Source organism: Danio rerio, chromosome 22, assembly GCF_049306965.1.
Source record: "Danio rerio strain Tuebingen ecotype United States chromosome 22, GRCz12tu, whole genome shotgun sequence".
Taxonomy (NCBI): Eukaryota; Metazoa; Chordata; class Actinopteri; order Cypriniformes; family Danionidae; genus Danio; species Danio rerio.
Window position 1 is genome coordinate 20,987,833 of NC_133197.1, and position 17,168 is coordinate 21,005,000.

Below are 17,168 nucleotides of genomic sequence, written 5' to 3' on the forward strand. Positions count from 1 at the left end.
CTAAACCATCTTTTAATAAACCCTTTATTGTGTTATATGCAATTCCTCTTTAAGGTTTCTTCTTTCATTTTTATATGCTTTACACCTTTTTAAAACATGTTCTACTGTCTCATCTGTTAGACATGTGTTGCATAAACCTGTCTCATGTTTCCCCATTAAGTGTAATGTTTGATTTAAAAATGTATGTCCTGTTCTTAAACGTGTTAAAATAACTTGTTCTCTTCGACTAAGATTATGTGATATTTTGCTTTTCTTTACTGTTTTTTGGATCTTATGATAATGTCTACCTGTGTTATTGGACTCCCAAACTTTCTGCCATTTCCTATTACAAGCTTCTAAGATTAAGCTTTTTCCTTCTGCTCTGCTTAGTGAAATGTGTCTAATTGGTTCATTTTGTTGTAGAGATTCTTTAGCTATTTTATCTGCCTCCTCATTGCCCTGAATACCGACATGCGCTGGAACCCACATTAAATGAACTATTACTCCCATATGTGTTAGATTATTAAACTTGATCATAATTTCTGTTAGAATGTCATTTCTTTTCGATTCCATTGATTTTAAACTCATCAAGACAGCCATTGAATCAGAACATATTAGAGCTTTATCAGGTCTGGTTTCATATATCCACTCTAATGCCATCAAAATTGCAACCATCTCAGCTGTGTATACAGAAGTTCCATCTGATATCCTTCCAGGCTTCCTCACTTCAAGCTCTGGGACATAGAATGCCACTCCTGTCCTTCCTGATTCCATACTCTTTGAACCATCTGTATATATTTGTAGATATGAGTAATATTCATTAATAATGTAGTTCTTGACATATGTGTTTATGTTAACAGCTTCTTCCATCTCTCTTTAATTTTCATGTAATTTTAAATCTACTTTTGGTTGTTCAAGTAACCAAGGTGGAATTGGTGACATTATATTTATTGATGCAAAAGTTAATATATCTAGACCATTCTTATTTACCCATTCTTTTATTTTCCAGGCAAAGCCCTTCCCTTGTGTATTTATAAGTTCCCAGGAATCATTCAAAACATTTTTACAGGATGATTCTCACTTTGTCCCTGTAGATTTATCCAGTACACCATAGCCAATTTTTGTCTTCTTATATAAAGTGGTGTTTCTGATGTCCCTAGTTGAAGAGCAGCTATAGGTGTTGTTTTTACTGCCCCTAAAATAATTCTTAACGCCTTAGTTTGCATAATGTCTAGTTTATTTAATAATGTTGATGATGCTGATTCATATACAATGCATCCAGAGTCAATACTAGATCGCATAGGTCCATCATAAATTCCTTTTAACGACTGTTTGTCAGCACCCCAGTCTTGTCCTGACACTGCTCTCATTAAATTTAATATCTTTCCACATTTCTTTAATATATAATCTATATGATTCTTCCATGTTAACTTTTGATCAAACCATAATCCTAAATACTTAAAATGTTCAACTTTCTCTAAACATGATCCATATAGTGTAAGCTGTTTATTCACTGTTATTTTCTTCTTTGTAAAAATTTGATAACATGTTTTTGATGTTGAAAATTTGAAACCCCAATCTAATGACCATTTCTCTATTGTATTTATAGCTTCTTGAATTTTATACAAATTAAATGCAATATTCCTTCCTCTTTTCCACATTATTCCATCATCTGCGTACAATGCTGTATTAATTCCTGGATGAACATTTTTAAAAATATCATTAATCTAAATGTTAAAAAGTATGGGACTGATCACACTGCCCTGTGGTGTTCCGTTTTCTATATTCACAATTTGTGAAACTTCACTACCCACTTGGACTTGAATTGTTCTATCTAATAAAAAACTCAATACCCAATTAAACATTCTTCCTTCTATACCAATTGTTTTCATTTTAATTAATAATCCCTCTTTCCAGAGCATATCATATGCTTTTTCCATATCAAAATAAATTGCTACCAATCCCTCTTTAGCTGCTATAGCTTTTTTTTTTTACCTCTGTTTCCAATTTAACTAATGCATCTAATGTTGACCTTCCTTTTCTGAAACCATATTGATATGGTGCTAAAAATTCTTTAATGTCAAATATATAATTAAGCCTATTTACAATCATTTTCTCCATTAGTTTGCACAGGTTTGATGTAAGAGCAATTGGTCTGTAATTCTCTGCTATCGAAGCATCTTTCCCTGGTTTAGCTATGGGTATTATTATAGCATGCTTCCAAGACCTTGGTAATCTCCCTTCTGTCCAAATTTTATTATACAAGTCCAATACAAGTTTTAGTATTTTATCATTTGCTTGCTTAAGCATAATGAAGTAAATTCCATCTCGTCCAGGTGCTGTATGTTTAATCTTATTCATAACTTGCTTAAGTTCCCACATTTTAAACTCCTCATCTAATGCTCCTCTCCTTTTTGTCTTTTATTATAAATGTCTTCATGTTGAGTCAAAATTTCTGTTCTTTTCTTTCTATAATTCTCACTGAGGTTTTCTTTACTATGAGCTTTCTGAAAGGTATTAACTAGTAACTCTGCCTTCTCCTTTTCTGTAATAGCCGTTTTCCCTTCTCCTCATATTACTGGTATATTTCTAGTTTTATAAACTCCAATAATCTTTTTTAACATACTCCATACTTCTCCTAATTGTGTTTCCTTTCCAATAGATGCACAATACTCCCTCCAATATTTCTTTTTTGCTTGTTTAATTGTTCTTCTTGCCTTTGCTCTCTCCCTTTGATATTCTATTACAGCTTCTGGTGTCCAAGTTCTTTTCAACATTCTAAATGCTTTATTTCTATTTTTATTTCTTATGTTTATTTCTATCTTTTTATTGAGTTTTTACATTCGTTATTCCACCAAGGCACAACCTTCTTTTTACTATTCCCATTAGTTTTCGGTATACATTCTTCTGCAGTTGTGATTAAAATTGAACTTAATTGCTCTGTACATTTGTCAACGTCATCTTCTGTAGAATAGTTCTTTACTTTTTCTTTACATATTTGATTATATTTTCCCCAATCAGCTTTCTCAAATTTCCATCTATTTTGTTTTATCAATATACTCCTTTGCATTTCTAATCCTATTGTACATATAATTGGAAAATGGTCACTCCCTACTGTTGACTCCTCTATTACCTCCCATTGGCATTTAACAGAAATTGCAGCTGACACTATTGTTAAATCTAAACATGATTTTTCTTGTTTTCTAATATTAAATCTTGTTCCCCTACCATCATTTAAGCATACTAGTGAATTATCTTCCATATAATCTTCCACCACCATTCCATTTGTGTCTGTGTTCATACTACCCCACACCACACTATGTGCATTAAAATCCCCACACCATATTCCTATACCTTCATCTTTTCTCCAAATATTATTCAGCTCCATTAAGGATATTTGCCTACATGGATTGTAAAAATTTATTATTGATACTTTCCCTAGTGCTGTCCACACTTCAACTTTAACACATTCATATTGTGAATCTATACTTATTTCCCTATAAGCCACCCCATTTTTTTATAAATGTTGCCACCCACCACCTGAAGTTCCTGCTCTGTCTTTTCTAATAGATACATACCCTGGAATGACAAAATCCAATCGCGATTTAAGCCATGTTTCCTGAATACATATTAAATCAGGCACATTTGTCATTTCATGTATAACTTTCTTAAATTCTTGGCCATTCGCGATTAGACTCCTGGCATTCCATTGTATTATCCTGAATGTCATTTTATTTTATTAGCCTTTGCTTGTCTGGAGGTTCTTGAGGGTTTGAGTTACTCTCAGGTTGCCCTAGTAGAGACTGAATTCCCTCCATTGACACTTCTGTTATTCCAAGATGACGAGTTGCTGCAGATATGATTTTTAGTTTCTCTGTTCTTTTGTTAGTTTGAGCTGTACAGTTGATTACTTCTGCAATGAATGCTATAAAATTTACCTTGCTGACCATGAGTAAATCTGCATCCTGATTTGTTTTGAGAGTTTCTATTGATTTATTCGATCTTTCATTTGCATTCATAACTTGATAGCTCTTCGTGTTTCTTTGTTCATCTTGAACTTTCTTTACAGCTTGAGCATATGACATTATACTCTGTTTTGTACTTCATTGCCTCCACAGCTTGTTTTTGAGCATTACATTCTAAATACGCTGCACTATGAGGACCTCCACAGTTACAGCACTTAGGTTCTACTAGTTCCCCACATTCACCATATTTGTGTTCACCTCCACATTTACATCTTTGCTTTCCCTTACAAACTTCTGCAACATGACCCAGTCTTTGGCAGTTGAAACACCTCAATGCAGGTTTAATAAATGTTCTTACTGGATAACAAACATATCCCATTTTTACATTATCTGGCAGTTGCTTCCCATTCACGATTATCATCACTGTTGTACTTGCTCTCTTTTCCCACTTCTATTTGTTGTCAACCTCTTCATTTCTATTACTTTTTCACTTAATAACTGATTTCTTAATGTCTCGTCTGATAAAGACAGCGGAACCCCAGTTATCACTTCTTTAATGCCACTAACCTCTCCTGGTACGTGGCATTTAACTCCGACTCCTCCAATCTCTTTCATTTTAATCAGCATTTCTTGTTGTTTTTTGTTCAGACAAAATACAAGAACTCAGTTGTTTGATAAATATCTGGCTGAATTTATTTCCCCAATAGCTTTTTTGAGCATTTTTGTTAATCTCATGGGATTATTCATCTCACCTATGCTTGAGAACATCATGATAACTTTATACTCATCCTCCATCCTCATTGTTTTGCTTCTTCCTTCTACTCCTCCTGCTGCTACCTCCTCAGAATCTGAACTTCTGTTCTTGCGCTTCTGAGATCTCTGTTCAACCTGAGACCAATCATCTTCCATATCTAGGTTGGTTGAATCATCATCATCGTCTAAATTTCCACCTTCACTCTCTTCATTCACACCACAGCTGTCGCTAAACCCGCTTCGGCATCTTTCCTTCGCCATTTTCCACGTATGGCGGATGAGAGGGTGCTCGCTGCAGAGCCATTTGAGCAGAGCTGAGCTCCAGCGAGGGGGAGCATGAGCTCTCGTTCTGCCTCCTGTAAGCTGTTTTAATGCGTACACCAACCCCACCCCTAACCCTACCCCTAGTGACATCACTCGTAGAAGAAGTGCAAAAAAGGTGGAGCTCAAGCTCAAGCTCCCCCTCGCTGGAGCTCAGCTTGCCCAAATGGCTCTGCAGCGAGCACCACTTGAAACGGATTACTAAAGACTATAGAATTCATATATATATAATGTGTGTGTGTGTGTGTGTGTGTGTGTGTGTGTGTGTGTGTGTGTGTGTGTGTGTGTGTGTATGCTAATAATGATAATTTTTTTTATCATTTTGCATGCTAAAGATGATCTGATACAATGATCTTCTTCATGATACAATCTCTTACAATAGTTAGGCATGGATATTATTGTAATAGTGTACTGTACAACCCCAGATTTACTATACCATTATTACCATTATTAAAATATGGATACACACATGAAATTACTATTAGCAATTTATAGTGGCTTGGACCATATAATAGTAAAATGTATTATATTACATACTGTAGTATTACAGTATTTACTTCACATGTTAATGAATAGTGCAGCATACTGTACTAATAACAATACTGAACTAATAAACTGTATTAAATCCTGTAGAATACTTTAGTTTTTACTACAGTGTGGTGCTTACTAAACTGTGATGTATTATAGAAAACTACAATACTGGATAATTTGTTTATATTATTATAGTTCTTGAGTTACCGTATGAAATATAAAAATCATCACAACAGAATTATTCAAGTATTAAAATATAGTATGGTTCAAAATCATTGTAGTATTATTTACCATGAATTACAATAGTGTTTTTTTTCATGTGGCCACTGTACATAAACAATAGTGAATGTGTGGTCAAATGCAGTTTAACTACAAGAACAATGTTTATTTTTTATTTTTTTTAAAGTTGAAGTCAAAATTATTAGCCCCCTTTCAATTTTTTTCTTTTTTAAAAAATTCCCAAATTATGTTTAACGGAGCAATGGAACAATTTTCACAGTATGTCTGATAATATTTTTCCGTCTAGAGAAAATTCTATTTGTTTTATTTTGGCTAGAATAAAATAAGTTTTACATTTTTCAACACCATTTTAAGGTCAAAATTATTTTCCCTCTTTAAGCAATATTTTTTACGATAGTCTACAGAACAAGCATTGTTTTACAATAACTTACCTAATTACCCTAACCTGCCTAGTTAACCTAATTAACCTAGTTAAGCCTTTAAATGTCACTTTAAGCTGTATAAAAGTGTCTTGAAAACATATATAGTAAAATATTATTTACCATCATCAAAACAAAGATAAAATAAATCAATTATTAGATATGAGTTATTAAAATTGAGTTATGAGTTACTATGTTTAGAAATGTGTTAAAAAAAAAACTTATTTTCTTTAAATTGGGGGAAAATAAACAGGGGGGTTAATAATTCAGGGGGGCTAATAATTCTGACTTCAACTGAATATATGTACACACAGACAGTGCATAATTGAGTACACCCTATTTTAAAAATGACTATTTTAATCCATTTCTCTGTGAATTTAGGCAATGTTTGTTGGTGCATTTAAACAAAACAAATTTATTATACAGATATATTTATTAAAATAAAATTTTAATCACAGAGCATATTTAGAAATAGAAAGTTAATACAATTAAATTAAAGCAAAATATTTCACAAAAAGTACAACCTACAAAATTTTTAACTTTTTACAATTTTTTGCCTCTCTTGATTTTTCCTTTTTTTTTTTTTACTTTGTATTTATTATTTTGCTATAACATATAAATTTGGGTGTACTAGTTTTTGAACCGCTATCATAAGTTATTTTGTTAGATAAGGTTTAGTACTGACTGATCTAATGTATATGCACAAATATATATATATATATATATATATATATATATATATATATATATATATATATATATATATGAGATTTAATTGATTGAAAAAATTAACTAATTAATCGCACTTTTTAAAAAAAATTAATCGTGATTAATCGCATTTAAAAGACTGAATCTTGTCATTTTGGCTATTCAAATGTAAAATTTATGTCAACACAAGTCAAAAACTATTTAAATTCAAAATATAATTGTTTATTAGAATTTTTGTTTAACTTATAACACAGATTTCTTCATGTAAACAACATATCCACCGTAAACAATCAAGACCCTGGCTTGACAGCCATATTTATTACAGAAATAAAAACGCAGGCATGTTAATGCTATTTGAATTTTAAAACAATCAATCCCAATAAAGAAAAAACTAACTTCCAAGATAGATTCTAAGTGGAGTGCAAAAAAAATGTCAAAATGCAGGCATTGCAGATAGGGAAAAGGGAAAATTTGCTGATCATTTTAAAATGACCTGGGATAAAACATTGGTTTTATCGAATAAATGCCTCGTTCACTGGGATGCCTCTATGTGGAGGAGTATTCTTACCACAGGTCACTAACTCTCAAGCTGCGCAATACTTTTTTTGTGTCCTGCCCCAGTGGCATAATGGATAAGGCACTGGCCTCCTAAGCCAGGGATTGTGGGTTCGAGTTCCATGTGGGATGATTTGGAGCAGAGTGGCGCAGCGGAAGCGTGCTGGGCCCATAACCCAGAGGTTGATGGATCAAAACCATCCTCTGCTATCGTAGCTTCTTTACCTAATCCCATCTATGAAACAGGAGCTGAGAGTACATGTTCAAACCATGGACATTTCATTTATTTTGCCTATTTAGCAAAAGGTCTTGCAAGTTGGAACTATATGTGTAAATGAAACTGATTTAGCAGAGGATGGTTTCGGTCCATCGTCCTCTGGGTTATGGGCCCAGCACACTTCCGCTGCGCCACTCTGCTTACAAAATCGGTTTTTGCTCTTTTGCTGATCATTTTAAAATTACCTGGGATAAAACATTGGTTCACCAGGCCCAAAACTCAGAGAGTGAAGTAGGGAAACCACCCTCTATTAAGTGTGATTTGTTGTTTGCATGTATGGAGACAAATCATTTAACCCTGAATAAATGCCTCGTTCACTGGGATGCCTCTATGTGGAGGAGTATTCTTGCCACAGGTCACTAACTCTCAAGCTGCGCAATACTTTTTTTGTGTCCTGCCCCAGTGGCATAATGGATAAGGCACTGGCCTCCTAAGCCAGGGATTGTGGGTTCGAGTTCCATGTGGGATGATTTGGAGCAGAGTGGCGCAGCGGAAGCGCGCTGGGCCCATAACCCAGAGGTCGATGGATCGAAACCATCCTCTGCTATCATAGCTTCATTACCTAATCCCATCTATGAAACAGGAGCTGAGAGTACATGTTCAAACAATGGACATTTCATTTATTTTGCCTATTTAGCAAAAGGTCTTGCAAGTTGAAACTATATGTGTAAATGAAACTGTTTTAGCAGAGGATGGTTTCGGTCCATCGACCTCTGGGTTATGGGCCCAGCACGCTTCCGCTGCGCCACTCTGCTTACAAAATCGGTTTTTGCTCTTTTGCTGATCATTTTAAAATTACCTGGGATAAAACATTGGTTCACCTGGCCCATAACTCAGAGAGTGAAGTAGGGAAACCACCCTCTATTAAGTGTGATTTGTTGTTTGCATGTATGGAGACAAATCTTTTAAACCCGAATAAATGCCTCGTTCACTGGGATGCCTCAATGTGGAGGAGTATTCTTGCCACAGGTCACTAACTCTCAAGCTGCCCAATACTTTTTTTTGTGTCCTGCCCCAGTGGCCTAATGGATAAGGCACTGGCCTCCTAAGCCAGGGATTGTGGGTTCGAGTCCCATCTGGGGTGGTTGGAGCAGAGTGGCGCAGCGGAAGCGTGCTGGGCCCATAACCCAGAGGTCAATGGATCGAAACCATCCTCTGCTATCATAGCTTCTTTACCTAATCACATCTATGAAACAGGAGCTGAGAGGACATGTTCAAACCATAGACATTTCATTTATTTTGCCTATTTAGCAAAAGGTCTTGCAAGTTGGAACTATATGTGTAAATGAAACTGTTTTAGCAGAGGATGGTTTCGGTCCATCGTCCTCTGGGTTATGGGCCCAGCACGCTTCTGTAGTGAGTCAACGGATCGTTCCAGAACCAAACAAGCCACAGACCATGTTATCCTTAAAAGATTGGTTGGTGCCTACGAGTCTGAGATTGATTTCATTTTCAAAGCAATCCACAGGCACCCAGCAAAAGGCAAATCCACAGGATACCTAGCCAGTCAACATCACAGTTGCGTGTTAATTAACTTTACACCCTAAAACAATAAGAGGCTCTACAATCAAAAACCCACCAAACCGGTTTTTGAGAAGTACCTTTTGGTTCGCTTGTCCTTTGGCGTCTGCAAGGAATACACATTCTCAGGCAGACACAGAAGCGATCAGAAACGCTTCCAAAGTTTAATGGACATTTAAGTAAAACAGTTTATTTGAGTAATGTATGTTTACTTTATGTTTCTGTAGGTTTTTGTGTGTACATGTTCCATGTGTTTAACAAAACTGTTATAGATAGTTCTTGAGTAATAGCCCTCAGTGACAAATGAAATCTACAGAATGTTTGTGAAATACTTTGTTTGGTATCGATTGAAAGCTAGGAACATTTTAAATGCATTGGTTTATATGAAGAAACCATACTATGAAAAGTGTTGACGTTATAAGACTTTATTTTAACCACTATGCTATCAAAGCAGCACCCACACCAGGTGTCAACCCGGCCTCCTAGAGGGCAGAATTGGGGTGTGACTCCACCCCGCACCTTATCTGATTGGACAAGCATTGTGTAGACCCAGCCTCTACCAAAGCCTATAAAACTTTGAACAAAGGAATTTCATCGTCGTCTTTTGCCGGTCATCTTTGCCAGTCGTCACCGCCGTCGCTGCCCGGACGTCGCTCTTCTCGTGCTGTGGCCGTTACATCGCCTCGCCGGAAGCCTCGTTACATCACGGAGCAGACCGCGACCTTCACTTGCTGCCGGCTCGACCCCCGATCTGCTTGTGCAACCGCTTCAACAACAAGCCATCGGGTCAACACATCCAAACTCTGAAACTCATCCTAACTACAGGAACCCAGGAAGGACTTCTAACGCCGCCTTGTCCAACATCCGTATCCCTAGCAACCGACTAAGGAAACCCCTCTTCACCGACAAGGGAATTCCATCACGTCACTGAAGTTGCTACGCTGACCAATCAGCTTCGCCGGGATTTCCCTTTGGACCAGTCGAGGAAACCAAATTACATCAGAACGCAAGTAGCACAAACAAGGTTTCTATCCATTGCTGACTCTGGTGTGAATTATGTTTAAGTAGTAAAGAATAGCGAAATTCTCTTCTTTTATGGTTTCTCTCAGGTTGCAATGCTAAGAACTTAGCAAAGGCTAGAAGTTAAATCCACTCAGTCAAAACTCTCCTCAAACTGCTTGTGCGTGTGTGTATGTATGTGCGTTTGTTTGTTTTACGTAGATTAGTACTTTGTGTTATAGAGTAGCAATAAACTTTTGTTTCGTTTTTAAGATCCGTGTTGGTGTGTTGTGTGCTTTATAAGTTAATGCCTCAGCTTCAGATACTGCTACCTTGCTTAATAAATAATTAGATACTGTTTTTATATTGTTATTGTTGGCCACGTAATAATATAATACAGAATTGCTTTACACTAACTGTTCTATTTGCTGGACAAATACTTAAGTTAAGTGTAAGCTTTAAATAATTCTATGTGAATCATGTTCGAATCTTTGATTCGAATCCCCAAAGTTTAAACATGATTTAAACCAAAGAGCTGATTCTTACATAGTGGTGGAGAATAATTCAGGCAAGCAGATCTAACTTTTAAAGCACAAAACCCAGAAATCACGTTGTTAATCTTTTCTATTTTTGTCCGGAAAGAATAGATTAGAGGGAACAAAAGTTTGCTACTGCACAATTTCATTGTGGTACCATTTGTTTTATTGCTTGACTGCATTTAGTGTTGTTAAGAAAGTAAAACTTCATTTAAGTTGTCCGCCGAGACACACTGTAAGCCGCTCTAAAGCGCATGTAGAGAAAGACAAAGCGTATTCCTTTGTGCTTATCTCATCACGTTATATAAGGCCTTCACAGTATGATTTCGTACGCCGCGATTCCCGGATGGAAACTCAGCTGTGTTTTCTCCTGGTAACTGATTTAGCATAGCTAACTAAATTCTTGTTGCCCTGTAATTTGCTAATACTTAGTAAATGATTTAAAACGCGGAGCTAAGAGAGAGCTGCCTAGCGTAGTTTATAGGAGAAGTTTTGAAATTGATCAATTGAAATTGTGGTTTGATTCCACGGATGTGTTTGCAGTCTACACAGACTTAACACAGAGTGCTGAGATCCCCCATATCTCTGTCACGATTTGTATTAATCTCAGAAATCCTGTTGATTAATTTATCTCACTTTCATGAGTTGAGATGGTTCAGTACTGATAAGATTTAAAATCTAACTAGTGCTTTTTGCTTGAACAGTGTGAGATGCGCCGCCATCTCAAGTGATACTGTGAAATTTGCTATTATTCCACTTTGTGGTCGTTGCCATAGCAGCAACCTTGGTCCGGAAGTACAGAGAGACTTGCCGGAATTACATTCAAGCGCGCATGTGCAGTCCGCCAGCGCCAGCTTGAATTGTAAACAAAGAGCATAGCGTGAAGCTAAGCTAAACTAACGCTAACGCGTTTGCATTGAAGTCTATGCATTTCCAGTAGCAGCGAAGGCTAATAGATAGCACGTAGCATTTAGTGGTCTTTAATGCATTGAATGGCTGATGTTTGAAATAACTCTTGCATCTAAGTTGTTTCTCTTTACTCACCTTGGAAAAGTTGACAAATGCAAAGTTAATAAAAGTGTGCACGATCTAACTGCTGAGTTTAATCACCATCATTTTATTATTATTATTTTTTTTCTTGCTGTACTTGGCCTGTTGAATTTGATCAGTTTGAACTCACATAAGCTGTTGGTTTTATTAGTGATGAATTATAGTTTTGTTTTCATGACTATAAATTAATGCTCTCTGACTTATTCAATTATAAATACTTTTTCCATTCATCAACATCTAGGAACACCCATTTCCTATAATTGTTGATTTATACAGATAAGACACACTGATTAAATAAATTATAATTGTTTAATTTAATGATAAACTGCATTAAATGTTACTTTAACCAACTTCATTGTTATGAAATTTTAATTTCATTAATGGTTCATTTATGCATGGCTCTATCATTTTAGTAACAATTATAATAAAATTTAGTCATAAGTGTTCTTAACAATTTTAAAGATAACTTATAAAATTTATTACCACGTTTCAGATTTAAAGCTAAGTTCAAAATTGAATTTAGTCTATTAAATTTAGTTTATTTTAAGCCTGCTAACAGACAGTGCTCCCCCTGCTGCTTCATTGATGCAATTGGACAGTCCAGCCCAGTGAGCTGTAACGGTACCAACCTAAGCCATCATTGAGCCTAGTCTTAGAGCAGTAGCCCTCCAATTAGCCAAACTACAAAAGGAAAATTCAGATTTTTCTACTACGTAGGCTAAGCATTTACTATATAACACAATAAAACCAACACTTCTTGTAGTGTCAACTCGACAGCGCCACCGCTTTGACATCCTTAAAGACACCTAATGCTAAGAGAAAACTAACTCCTTTGTTATCTCTTTCTACTAGTTATCTTCTTTTAACTACACTATTGATGCTGGTTTAAGGATTGTGCTTGTGAGAGTCAAAAAGCAGAGAATTTCAGAAACATTTAATAGATGTTTGGGACACTTGAACACTTTTAATTGTTGAAATTGTCTGATCTCACCCCTCCTTTCTCACTCATCAGGTCAACAAGAGGATAGGCGTCGTTAGATCCAATTCTAAACACGCATCCAGAAACAATTTATTTGGTGTACGGAGTCAATCCTATTCAGAAGCCAATACTGTTATTGTTGTCCTACTTTCTGTCACTTCAGAAGAAAGTTAATAGCAACTTCAGTCCTGATATTTAGAAATCTTATTTTATATTTAACAAAAGCTAAAGGAACCCTCTCTCTAGGAAAGTGGAAACTACAGATTTTCACCCTACTCCTTAGTCTCCTTATCACTTTTGCTTTCACTGTTCTCTCACTGTGTCTGTGCTACTGACTCTTTCCACAGAGACTACCAGTTAGACACGCATACCCATCAGAGGGCCACAGTTCCAGAGAACCACACTTAACTCAACATTAGTATACACTTAACATTGCACATTAACATTTCTCCTTTTCTGTTTGCATTGTTCTACCTTGTTTTTTTTCTTTCTCCTCTCTATCTCTCTTCAAGGTCTGTGTCAGTTAAATCCTAAGTCCTCCCCTCGCCGCAAAACATGGCTCACTCCAAAGATCCTGTTGGCCACTGGAAGGACCTGGAAAAATGGCTGAGCGTTGTAACAGGCAGTTTCCTCCCTAAAGCTGCCGAAACACTGCAGCCCCTGACGCAAAACCAATTGGATGAGAACATAGACAGCATCATGAAGCAAGACCCAAGTCAAAGCTTCAACCACAAGGAGCTGGCCAAAATCACTGGTACTTTGAGTCACACACTCATAGCCACCCTCAAATTGAGTGACAGACACGCCTCCCAACTCCAACACAAGCTGACACGCCTGCAAGCCCGCACCGAGCAGCTAGAGCTAGAGGCTCAGGAACGTCTGAATCAACCAAATGAGATAGATGAAGGTACCAAAGAGGAGATCGACAAACTACAAGAAGCTCTAACAGCCATCACAGAAGAAAGAGAACAAGCCAGAGCAGACCACGCTGACGTCGCTAACAAGCTAGATTACGCTGAACAACTACTGAAAGAAGCGAAGGTGGACTTAAGAGACAAAAAGGCCAGAATCAAAGCCCTTGAAACTCACCTGAGCGAAGCAAGACATGAGATCGACAGACTAATGCAGGAAGTGGATGACATCAAAGAGGAATCCGCCAGTGAACTCAGGCATGCCTACGCACTGCGCTATGAACCTCCAAAGACAAGATGTGCACCAGCCTCGCCCCTGCCAAGCAGGACGGGATCCCCTGTCCCTGAGCTCTCACCTATTGAAAGAGGTGAGAAACCATGCCGAAGATCTTCGCCAACACCTTCTGAAGAGCCTTACCTTACCCCACAGCGACGAGAGCCTGTGATAGCCAGTCACAGATCGTCATACAGTCTGGACCTCAAAGACCTTGACAAGCTGGCCAGAAACATTGGCAAGTTTACTCCAAGTGTGTCAGGTGGTTTGGAGGTCCACGCATATTTGCAAGACATTGATTTCCATCTGGAAATGAGACCTAATGTCTCTAATAAAGAAAGACTGTATTTGCTTCGAGCCACATCCAGCACTGAGGTGCGCAGCTTCCTGGACCGACAACCGGCTCGGGTAAAGAATGATTATCGCTTGCTCCAAGAAGCCCTCATCAGAGAGTTTGCAAACCCTGAATCAGATCAAGGACTTTTAGGTGCTCTGGAGACAAAACAAGCTCGCAATGAGTCCCCACATGCTTACTACAACCGACTCAGGCAAGCCTTTTCGGAACTCGCAACGAACCGAATATGGAAGAAGACCTGAACTTTAAGATTCTCTTCCTGAGAAACCTCCATCCTGCAGTAAGCCAACATCTCGGAGTACTCGCATGCCCACGAACAATGAGCATCCAACAATTGCGAGATTTGACACAGAAAGCCCACGACAAACAAAAGATGGTGTTAGAAAAGAACACTAAAACTGCCACAGTTTTTGACTTTAACACCCATCCAGAACTGGCACTAGAGGGTGCCCGACGCCCAAACAGCGTGAGACCACTATCCCCAGCGTGGAATGCGTCTCCGTCCAATAGACAACGGAACTCCTATGCTGACACGAGATTCAAACAGAGGAACAGTCACTGGGATGGACCGCGTGGACAACGACGCTCACCTGAACACCACCAGGAAAGAAACCAATGGGGGTCAAACAAAAGCTGGTCACCATCTAAGGGAAGACATCAAAACCCTGGATCATCAAGTCCAAGGAGTCAACGAAGGTACTCCAAAAACTTCCACCCTGACAACGCTCAGACTCAATCCCAGCAAGAGGAAAATGCCCCACCGGGATTTAACCCTCAAGAACTGGTGAAATTGATGATGAAAGAGTTTCTCAAATGCATAGAGGAGGACAGGAAACGGGAAAAGGAAAAAGCAGATTCAGCCTGACTAGTCGCCGAGCGGAGAAGCAACAACCACCTGAACCAACAAACACTTGCAGGTGAAAGCCCTCAGGCTCCCAAAAGTGCCGTTCGGGTCGTCTGCCACTCCTCCGACAAACCTCAGTTCAGTCCTGAAACCCTTCCTGACCCATGCCAAACTCCGCTACCTCCGTTACTGGATGAACATTTGACTGCTCCATCATCATTGAAAAACAAATGGGGGAGGACCACAACTTGACACAGATCAACTGTTCTACCCTCTACATACTAACATAACCTTTGACATTCTAGGGAACACCTAGTTAAACACAACACTAATACTTTCTCCTCTACAGCACTGCTAGAACAACCTCTAGTAAGAGAGGAGCCACTCCACATATGCAACACTGTTATTGCTGGTTTTTAACCTACCTTGTTTTTTGCATCCCTGTGCCTCTTGATTTCCTTCTTTCTCTCTCTCCCCCTAACTGATTTGCAGTTCCAGTCCCCTCTACAGGGAACTCCTGCAAATTCATGCATAGGGCCTAAAAGTAGGATTGACTCCTTCTCCCAAATTAGTATCAATTGCTGCAGAATTATTGCTCATTTAAGTTGAAGCTAGCGCCACTCCATACTTGCAATGAAGTAAACTAGCTAAATAACTAAATTTGAATTATTTCAGGCAATGTTACACTACACCTTGTGTTCCTAACACGAACAATTTAAGCTAAAACCTGCACCAGAACTCAGTCTATGGAATGGAAATGTGGTTTGTGTCTTGTGTGTCTGTTCTCTCTCTACCTATGTCTCTTGTTCCAGTGTCTGCCGATGTTCATGCCAGGAACATCACCATCCAAATGGGGGATGTAGTGAGTCAACGGATCGTTCCAGAACCGAACAAGCCACAGACCATGTTATCCTTAAAAGATTGGTTGGTGCCTACGAGTCTGAGATTGATTTCATTTTCAAAGCAATCCACAGGCACCCAGCAAAAGGCAAATCCACAGGATACCTAGCCAGTCAACATCACAGTTGCGTGTTAATTAACTTTACACCCTAAAACAATAAGAGGCTCTACAATCAAAAACCCACCAAACCGGTTTTTGAGAAGTACCTTTTGGTTCGCTTGTCCTTTGGCGTCTGCAAGGAATACACATTCTCAGGCAGACACAGAAGCGATCAGAAACGCTTCCAAAGTTTAATGGACATTTAAGTAAAACAGTTTATTTGAGTAATGTATGTTTACTTTATGTTTCTGTAGGTTTTTGTGTGTACATGTTCCATGTGTTTAACAAAACTGTTATAGATAGTTCTTGAGTAATAGCCCTCAGTGACAAATGAAATCTACAGAATGTTTGTGAAATACTTTGTTTGGTATCGATTGAAAGCTAGGAACATTTTAAATGCATTGGTTTATATGAAGAAACCATACTATGAAAAGTGTTGACGTTATAAGACTTTATTTTAACCACTATGCTATCAAAGCAGCACCCACACCAGGTGTCAACCCGGCCTCCTAGAGGGCAGAATTGGGGTGTGACTCCACCCCGCACCTTATCTGATTGGACAAGCATTGTGTAGACCCAGCCTCTACCAAAGCCTATAAAACTTTGAACAAAGGAATTTCATCGTCGTCTTTTGCCGGTCATCTTTGCCAGTCGTCACCGCCGTCGCTGCCCGGACGTCGCTCTTCTCGTGCTGTGGCCGTTACATCGCCTCGCCGGAAGCCTCGTTACATCACGGAGCAGACCGCGACCTTCACTTGCTGCCGGCTCGACCCCCGATCTGCTTGTGCAACCGCTTCAACAACAAGCCATCGGGTCAACACATCCAAACTCTGAAACTCATCCTAACTACAGGAACCCAGGAAGGACTTCTAACGCCGCCTTGTCCAACATCCGTATCCCTAGCAACCGACTAAGGAAACCCCTCTTCACCGACAAGGGAATTCCATCACG

At 38.3% G+C, this 17,168-nt stretch overlaps 1 long non-coding RNA gene and 2 other non-coding genes across 3 annotated transcripts in view; all 3 read left to right on the forward strand.

Moving 5' to 3' along the window:
* Positions 1–16,517, forward strand: part of LOC141380320 (uncharacterized) — a 371,642-nt gene extending 355,125 nt beyond the window's left edge. Inside the window, exon 2 of the long non-coding RNA XR_012398165.1 lies at positions 16,081–16,517. This is a non-coding gene — a long non-coding RNA (uncharacterized lncRNA). The remainder of the gene's footprint in view (positions 1–16,080) is intronic.
* On the forward strand, positions 8,224–8,295 carry trnam-cau (transfer RNA methionine (anticodon CAU)). The gene has a single exon. It is a non-coding gene; the product is annotated as a tRNA-Met (tRNA).
* trnar-ccu (transfer RNA arginine (anticodon CCU)) lies at positions 8,760–8,832 on the forward strand. Its single transcript has one exon. It is a non-coding gene; the product is annotated as a tRNA-Arg (tRNA).
* Positions 16,518–17,168: the final 651 nt, after the last annotated feature.